This window comes from Cornus florida, unplaced genomic scaffold (genome assembly GCF_030987335.1).
Source record: "Cornus florida cultivar Cherokee Brave unplaced genomic scaffold, ASM3098733v1 CherokeeBrave_3.0.0_Hap2_Chr02, whole genome shotgun sequence".
Classification (NCBI taxonomy): Eukaryota; Viridiplantae; Streptophyta; class Magnoliopsida; order Cornales; family Cornaceae; genus Cornus; species Cornus florida.
Window position 1 is genome coordinate 93,625,942 of NW_026775572.1, and position 9,388 is coordinate 93,635,329.

Below are 9,388 nucleotides of genomic sequence, written 5' to 3' on the forward strand. Positions count from 1 at the left end.
TTGAATGATATTGTTATAACTAGTGGCAAATTGCATAATGATTATTCAATATTCTTCTTGCCATTTTAGTTGAGAACTTAGGGTATGTATTGTGTTTCCAAAATTGATTTGTGCATTTTGATGGCTTTACATTGTATATATATATGTTATGTTGATACATATATGTAATGTGCACAAAATGTTGATTTTGGAAACTTGGGGGATGTCGTTGTTATGACTATGGCTAGGGCATGGTTCTAGTACGGGGGAAAGTCCCTCTACAAGTCTAGTGCGCACATAGAGAGGTTACCCATGGGCTAGTAACCCTAAAGTAACCACATTGTCGGTTTGATCCGGCGTGACGTCCAAGTATCCACTTTGGTTTGATTTCGCATTTAAATTCCAAGTTGTTAACTTTGTGAAATTACATCTCATTGTGTTATGTTGAAAGTTCTATTGTCACTTGATAGCATGAATTAAATGGTATTGGATTGTAACTTGGTACAAAGATAAACCCATGTATTCCCTACAAGTAAACTTGTTTACTCACTCCTAAGTTAATGGATGTTTTGCAGGTAAAGAAGCCTTAGTGTGGGATGCACAGCATTATTAGACTCACTAGAGTTCTTGAAGTATTTTTTATGACATAGAATATGCATATGTTAGTATATCTTGTCCTACTTTTGTTTACTTTGATAAAACTTGTACTTATTGTCTAAGTTATGTAATGTGCACTTAAGTGCACCTTTTGACACCCTTAGAATGTGGTTGTAATGAGGCCAAGGGCCAAAGACACTTATGTGAAATGTATGCTAACTTTGAACTTCATTGTTGCCTATGGAAGATATATGGATTAATGCATTGAAGGGTTCTATTTTGCATATGACATGCCATGAGGCCATAGGCCATTGAAACACATCTATTTTATCACATTACATATGCTTACACGCTCACTTTGGCAAACAACACCATCCTCGATGAAACAAAGACTCTAAGTAGCATTTTTAGGGAGTTTTACCCTATTCTGTTCCAGGGGCATTTTGGATATTTCAAAATGTGTTTTTTTTCATTTTTCCTTTCTAGTCACATAGAAAACTCAATTTTGAGGGAGGTTTCTTCTTTGTGTTTTTCTAGAAAACGCCATCTTGGCCCTCAAAAATCTATTTTTTTTTTCGAAAAATCATTGCTGCCAGGTTTTTGCCGACTTTAGTGCAAATATACTTGGTACTATTCATCGGCTTTTTTTTTAAAAGTGTGACGACCGATCCAAAACTTCCGGGGGTCTTGTGGGTGTATTTTGAGATTGCATTTTCAATTTAGGCAATTTAAAAACCTTCCAAAGCCCCATTTCCTTTCTTTGGGCAGTAGCTTGAAATGATTTTCAACTTCTAGACCTGATTTTTTTAAGGGTATTTTGGACATTTTACAATGCATTTTTTAGGTTTCCGTCCGCTAATCGGGTAGAAAACTTGATTTTAGGGGGGGTTTTTGCTTTGAGTTTTTCCAAAAAAGTCCGTTTAGATACCTGTTTTTACTCTCAATTGCAGCAGTAGTGGGTTGACGGCATTGTAGCTGTCACGGCCTTCGTCGGGCCGCCGCGACGTCAATTTTGTTTTTGACCTTTCTCCCTTATCCAGACTCCAAATCAAGTGAATTTTTTTTTGAAATTAATTAATTTTTTATTTTCTATCTAACGGTGTGCTCGGTTACACCCAGATATTTCTGAATAATTAGCAGTTTACCCTTTTAGCTTTATTGCTCGTTTTTCTTTGTTTTGTCGTTTCTCCTTCGTCCGGACTCTGAATCATGCGATTCTTGAGTCCATCTTGATTAGTTTTTCATTGTATTTCCAGGGGTATGCTTGGTAATACCTGAATCTATTTTTTTTTTAGAAATGACCATTTTGACCGTGGGACTATTTTTGTCATATTTCTGATACTTTGCTTCCGCATGCGGATCCATCAATGGGTTAGCACAGGACGCACTGGGTTTAAAAATCCAGGGTCGTCACACAGTCGCCTTAGGACCCGACATGGTACTCGAGATTACCGAGAAGATTAAACTGATCAGACAGAGATTGCTCACAGCTCAGAGCCGATAAAAGAGCTATGCAGATAGGTGGAGACGACTGCTATCTTTTGAGGTGGGAGACCATATTTTTCTGCGGGTTTCTCCACGGAAGGGTTAGATGAGGTTTGGGAAGAGTGGCAAGTTGTCGCCACTATTCATTTGACCGTTTGAGATTTTGGACTGTGTAGGAGAAGTTGCCTACAGACTTGCTTTGCCACCACAAATGGACAAGGTTCACAATGTTTTTCATGTGTCGATGCTACAGAAGTATGAATTGGATCCATCTCATGTGTTGGATTGGGTTGACGTGGACATGGATGAGGATGTTTCCTATGAAGAGGGACCAGTGCAGATCCTTAACACACGGCAGAAGGTGTTAAGGGCCAAAACAGTGCAGTTAGTAAAAGTTCTTTGGAGACACCACGGAGTCGAGGAGGCTACTTAGGAGAGCTTGAATAGCAGGTTCGCTCCAGGTACCCAGAGTTGTTTTCTTCCCCAGGTATGGCTTGATTTCGGCGACGAAATCCTTTTAAGTTGGGAAGATTGTGATATTTCTGATTTTCAGCATTTTTCATTTTTCTGAATTTTGTTGGTGCAAGTGTATTTCGTCATTTCACGTTTTACGCACCGGACACCGTGGGCTGTGCCGGGTGTGTCGGTGAGTTGGTTGGGGCATTTTATTGAGTCTAGGACTCTTTGAAATGCAGGGTTGGTTATTTTCACATTTTTCCATTTTTCGGACCGGACGGTCCCGTGTGGGACCCGCTACCGGTATTGTTGTGCACGGAGATTTTGGTTGGGTCCATTTTCATTTCACACATTTTATTTTATGTGCTTTAAGTGGCATTTTTATGGTGGTGTATACATAAACATTTGTGTGGTGTGGAAATTAAAACAAAGAAAAAGGAAAAAGTTAAAAAAATTGGTGGTAGGACCCACTATTCATATTTTTGTGGTTTAGAGACCACATTCTCATCTTCATTCTCTCTCCCCACGGGTTCTTCCTCTCTCTTAATTCTCTCCCATATTTCTTCTCTTTTTGGAAGCAATCTTTGAAGCTTGATAACTCTCTCAATACTTGGAATTTTTGTGATACTACTCGGATCCGAGACACGGGTTGATCAGGCCCAAGCCCAAACCCGAGGGATATCAAACAATTAATATGTTATAACGAACACAGAATACAAAAATATGAATTTAAGAATAAAAGTTTAAAGCTGAAAAGAAAACTAAAAGATAATCCTTAAATAATTAAATACTTAAATCTGATAAACCAAAAATCCATAATTTGAACAACTCGGGAATCCATCTCTAATGGACCCTTAATAAAAATCTCACACTGAATGAAAGTAAAATGGAAGATAAAATCCAAATCCAAGATCTGGAACGAAATCCTACATCGTCGGTAGAATGGAAGATCGTCTCTGCTCAGCACGAACAAGCTCAAGCCTGGAACTGACGTACACCTGAAAAATAGGAGTGGGTCAGGCCCACGAACAAGTTCTATCCTACTACAATCCAAGCAGAGACTCGATACGCATGTACATACTAAATAGTTCAACAATAACTAATAATCCGTACATAAATATATCCACACTATTGGACTCTCGCTAGGCTATGAAGAGGGTCTCAACCTGGATAGAAGGCATCACACAATACGCACCTGAGTGGGCATGAGTACCTAAACCTAAACAGGGTATACCTCAACCTTCATAGTCAGCTACACATCCAACTGCGTATACGCACCCTAACCGTCGACACTGAGACTCAAGCTCATGACACGGTAACATAAAAATATATCTAAACTCCGTTTCTAACCATCCACAAGAAATCCAGTAAGTCACTCGGCGTATTCAACCGTACCGACTTATATATATAAGGAGGATTGTATTTTATAACCCGTGCCCTTACTCCAAAAATAGGTAGGACTTAACAATTTGTGCTGTCCAAACCTAGTATGTCACCGTCCCATACCGGTACATACAATCCCATCCGTCCAATAGTTGAGAAAGCATATACAAGTACATAACAATATCGACGAGTCCATATCAAGCATATCAGAATGTATTAACAACTGTTCTTGAATAGTCCCAACAAATTGATTAACATTGGAAACATAAATATCAATATTAATAACTCTATTCCACACATTTAAATAATTTATAAATGCCAAAACCAACAATTCCAACCTAACCATGTTAGAATAGATTAACCATCATGCTTTAATAAATCCAACCATTGATTAAGTACTAACAGTAGTAGTGTCAAAACCCACAGTTCCAAACTAAGCACATTAAAGTATACTAGGAAAAAACATGCTTAATTAATCCAACAATAAGCCATTACCTGATCACCCACAGGATTGTGTCTGTAAATATAAGTTTATTCTCGGTATCCATAATTAACAGAGCTTAAAAAAATGTTATAATATTTATTTCCATGGCATGCATAATAAATCTAGACAATTTATCATACTGTTAAGTTCCTATTCAACAAAATTGACGAATTAAATGTTAAGTTTAATCATCAATTAATCTTTAGCAAAAATACAGATTCCTTGTATGTATGTATATTCTAAGAATTTGCAATTAGCAGTGCACAAACTCTCACAGGAAATTTTTCATTATAATCTAGAAGTTAGAAACTCCAAATCCACACAAGTCTACAAGACATTCGTAATTAACTCCATGTAATCCTAATGCTTAATGCTTTGTGTCCAATTCTATGTTAATCTGATCTTTGAATATTTATGTTTACTCTAGACTACTCCTAAACCATCCATTACAGTATTCATTCTCCACTAAAACATAGTAAAACAATCACTATGAAGCTTAATCACTGAAAAGTGGAAAAACAAACAACAGAACCAAAAACCACATAGAAAACAACCTAGAGCCGGCTCTAGAATATTGGAGCCGCCTCCAATGGCCTTGGAGCCGGCTCCTAGACCATTTGAGCCACCTCCAATCCAAGGAGAGCCGGCTCCAATCCAATAGGAGCCGGCTCTCTCCCTCCTCTTCTTCGTGTTCTCCTCTCCAGTCGTCGTTTACGCCTCCGACACTTCACAGTATAGGTTTTCAGAGAGTTTAGCTTAATCCCAGAAGATTCCAACCCTTAATTCAGTCCTTATTATGCTACTAATATGGATTAAACCAAGAATTAAACAAGAAAGTTCAAAGTTAACCAGTTTAACAATTTTAAAACAAATTCAGTTTCAGTTAAACTCTAAACATGAAAACAGATAACGTTTTTATTTTTAAACATGTAATTCATCCTGGAACTATTGAGTATGCAAAGAACACGAGTATAAGGGAGAGAGTAAGGTTAGAACTTGCCTTTGAGATCTTTGTCCAAAAATCTCTACGCCGTCTCTAAAGTTCCGACGAAAACCAACGTGAACACTCTCTGTTCTTCCTTTGTCTCCACAGTCGTATACTTGGTTTTGTTATGTTTCTAAAACCCTAACCAAACATCTAACATATATTTATAGGATTTTACTAAACCCTAAATTAATTCAAGCCCCAACTGAAATCCTAACCGGCCCATCCAACATACTGAGAAACCTACGACGGCTTACAAACTGATTAAAAGTAAAACCCTACTTATTAAATCAAGACAATTACCAATTTAACCCTAATTATTAAATCAAAACAATTACCAATTTAAATTTACAATAAAGAATTAAATATAACACCATTACAATTAAACACATAACTAAACAATTAAAGACAATTAACAACTTAACTTAGAATAAGAAAAATTAACTACAACACAGTTACAAGTAACCAACAATTAAACAATTAAATTTGAAATAATTAAATCCAGTCACGCTAACAACGAAACCATCAATTTAAACAAATAACAACCATATCAACTAACCAAATAACTAATTACAATAATTAAATAATTATCAAACACTTCAAAGAAACAATTAAATGATTAAAATTCAACTTAAAATAATAAAATAAATTCCAAACCTATCTTGTTTTAAATTAGGGGTATTACAATTTTTGAGTGTCGTTTAAGGCAAAACGGAGAGCATGACAAGCTCTATGCGTGTGTACCAACAATTTCAACTTTGGGCCTCCTTAGGGATTTTGAAATTCTTGACCCATTTTAAGGGTTTTGCATTAATTTGAGGTAGGGGTCCTTAATCTACGAAGTCTTGCGCTTTAGTGACTTTATTTTCTTGATTTGTGTACTAACATGCTTAATTGTAGTGATTATAGTTACTTTGACTTGATGGAACATGTATGAATGTATGAGGATGTGTATTAATTTAATTTGTATGATGAGCATGCTTGTATGTGAGTTCCTAAGTCTACTATGTTGTTAATATGCTATAAATGATGCATGAGAACATGTTTAATCATGTTGTGAGAAATCTCTTAGTATTATTGTAATGAAAGCATGAGACTCATATGCATAACATTGGGCTTGCATGAAGGGAATTGTTTTGAAATGAAAATGGGGAATTTTGGGAGAATGGTTTTGATGAATTGGTTTTATGAAAACCCAGTCGCCGCGGGGGTACCAAAGGGCCGGAGGGTTAATATAGCCTAGAGGGAACTAGGGAGATTGCCCTAGTGTGGTTGAGCTAGTTGGGCCCAAAATGACGCCGCTTGGGTACCGAGGGTCAGGGACACTAGCCAATCCTTCTCTCGTGTCGCTGCGGGGTCACCAAAGGACGGGTTGTATTAACCGTTTGAAAGTGATGGTTTTGAATGTGAAAGATGGGGAGCGACATCAACATGCATTGCACTCCCATTGCATCATATTGTAAATACTTGAGATTAATTGTTATGTGATATTGTCCCGACATAGCATGACCCCGAATCCTATTGTTCTAATTCTTTGGTTGAATTCACGGGGACACAAGAAGCGTGTCTTAAGTGCCACCTACTGAGCTTTTGCTCACCCCACTATATTTATCATTTTTCAGGTCATGGAAAGGAATTGGCGGATGATAATCCACCACAAGCTTGAAAGTTGTTAGAAGACCATTTTGCTATTTTGTACTTAGGCCATTCTTTTGTATGTCTATTGTTTTGGAAATGTAACAAATGTTATTATTCATGGCCTTGTAACTCAAGTATGAGACTTAGCTTTTATTTGATGTAAATGGAACTAAGGTAAGCATTATATTTAACATCATGTAATTGTAATACATGATCTTGTAAGATGATTGTGGAATAGTACTCATGTTCATGATAGTAGAATGTCTTATTTTGATGGTTTAGTTCAAGTATGAACCATTGCAAAGCCCCCATTACAGTTTCTCTTCAATTCTACGAATCCAGCTTCTCAACATCAGGTTCCAGGCCCGGTAGAGCCATTTCGGTTGACTGAAATGGTGCATCGGTCGACCGATTCTCCTGCATGCTCTCGGGATCTCCTGTTTCAATCGACCGAAATAGGGATCGGTCGACCAAACCCTCCTCTTGCTCTTGGCATCTTAGCTTCGGTCGACCGAAGTAGAGTATTGGTCGACCGGTTCTTGGATGTTTGCTTCGGCCAACCGTAGCACCACTTTGGTTGACTGAAGTGTACCTGTTTGGCCTTCTTTGTTCCTTCTTCCTTTGTAATCCACTATTGACTCGGGAGAGTTACATAGAACCTTGGGAAAGCTTAATTTTGATCCTAATGAGCATGTTTTGACACTTGAAATGATAAGTTTGATGTAGATGACCTTGGGTTCGAGTAAAGACCCGGCTAACGGTTCGGACCTCTGGGTCCGGGTCGTTACAAGTGGTTTTTATAAATTTAAACTTGACATAAAAGGCTTTTCTTGAACCGCACATTCACTACATTATTTTGGCGTATACAAGCGGCCATCGTCAAATTTTGGCGCCATTGTCGGGGATTAACGGTTTTATTGGAATTAGACTAGACAATAGTGTTCATTTGATTGCATCTATTTTTATTTTATTTTCCATTGTATATTCTTTTCTTTCTCTTGATATTTTTTGTCAATTAGGTACTTGACTACAATAAAGGCAAACTTTGGAAATTGAACCAATCATTGGAGCTTAAAGCTAGGATATGAGTTGAAGTTGCTTAAGGACCTTTTGGAGTATTTCTTGAAAATCTCGTAATTTAATTGTTTCACTTCTTTGCATGCTTGTGGTAGCCCTTGTTGAGGCTCATTATATTTCTTAAATTTTTGTTCATGCATCGGCCCATGTGGAGGCTAATATTTTCTTGCATTTGGATTTTAATTATGAATGGAGGAATTGTTTGATCTTGGGTTGGGGGGGGGGGGGGGAATTTCTTCCCTTCACCTTATGCTCCTCCATCATATTTTAATCCTTATGAGATTGAATCCAATGTTCAACATGCATCATCTTATTATGGACTTGATCACTTTTTTAATCCTCCTTGTGACTTACCCTCCCCCACTATTTTATGAAGAACCACCTCCATTACCTTATTCACCAGAGTTTCAAGAAAAAGTATTAGCTCTACTTGGTGGGCTTAATTCACAAACTCAACTTATCCTTTTACATTCTCAAATTTTAGCCAAGCTTGAAGCTTAAGTTGAGCAAATTACAAGTACTCTTTCTCGTCAAGAGGAGGAAGAAGAGGCAAATGAAAAAATGGCAAGAACTTCAATTTATATAGATGAGGATGATGAGAGTGAAGAGGAAGAAGTAACAAGTGAGCAATTTGAGGAATTAATGAGTCCATCAATGGCTAGCCCGATAGAGCACATCATGATTAATGAGGACTTTCCTAATTTTGATCATGATTTTATCTTGGCCTTTGATATTTTAGAGAGTAAGGAGATGTTGACCACCATAGAGGTAGGAGAGGAGGAGGAAGAACTTGTTGAAGAGGACATTCCTTCTATTATTTCCAAAGACCCACTTGAGACATGCCCTTTTGAAATGTATAAAAATTGTGGTTTTGACCTTGAAAGCTCCAAAAATGAAATGAACTTTCTAATGGACTCCTTAGCTAACTTGGAAGGTGAGGAGATGGTGATTTTTGAGGAAGAGAAAAAGGATGAAGAGAAGGTGTTGCTTGATATTCCAATTGAGTCTTTGAAAGACTTTGCCTTGCCAAGTGCAAGGCCGTTTATCATTGATTTTATTTTCAAGACCATGGATGAAAGGAACGAAATCATCTCTTTCATTTCTTTTTAAGTAATTCTTTTGGAGGATGATTTCATTGTTGTAAGTGAGGCATTAAATGAGAAAATGAAAAATAGGGTCAATAAAGATGTTTCATATCCAATTTTTGATACGTTCGATTAGTGAGTTGACTCAACGTCTTGCTAGAGACGTTAAACACTAGCATTCGTAGAATTTCACAACTCTATTCCTTCCACATTTCTTTT